The following is a 532-nucleotide window of genomic DNA, read 5'->3' on the forward strand; positions in this document are numbered from 1 at the left end:
TCCGGCTTGAGCAGAAAGTCTCTGAAGCCCGAGCTGTGGATGGACACGTAAGAGCCCTTCACCTCCTTCTTGCCCACTGGAGCGGCGCTCTCCGGGGCTCCTTGAGGCTCCTCGTCCTCTTCATAATCCAGCAGCTCGTTGTCAACGTCATTCTCAGCCATTCTGGAAACAAAAGGAGCAATTAAATCACACCTACAGAAGACTCGCACATTCATGTTTCAATGGAGCGAGCCACGAGGGACCACCATTCAGAAAGTCTACGCCACGAAATTAAACCCGCACGGGCCAGAAACCACGTAAACAAACCCAGAAACCAGTCTGATCAACATTGACACTTTCGAGTGTCACAACTTTACAAGAACTTACCATTTTACAAAAAGCACTTTGGTGGTACCAAGGAACAATGATATCATACTTTATACTGAAAATTACAATTATGTGGTCCTCAAAGTCTAAAATAAACATCATTTGCCTCGCATTTCAAATGTTTAAGACTCGAGGTAACCAAACATTTGGTCACTAAAAAAAAAAA

The 532-nt window shown here is 44.4% G+C and overlaps 1 protein-coding gene across 1 annotated transcript in view; it reads right to left on the reverse strand.

Annotated features, from left to right (window-relative positions):
• LOC107574112 (ATP-dependent RNA helicase DDX39A) overlaps positions 1-532 on the reverse strand; it is an 8,202-nt gene that overhangs the window by 6,959 nt on the left and 711 nt on the right. The window lies entirely within an intron of this gene.

Source organism: Sinocyclocheilus grahami, unplaced genomic scaffold (genome assembly GCF_001515645.1).
Source record: "Sinocyclocheilus grahami isolate Dianchi unplaced genomic scaffold, SAMN03320097.WGS_v1.1 scaffold2117.1, whole genome shotgun sequence".
Taxonomy (NCBI): Eukaryota; Metazoa; Chordata; class Actinopteri; order Cypriniformes; family Cyprinidae; genus Sinocyclocheilus; species Sinocyclocheilus grahami.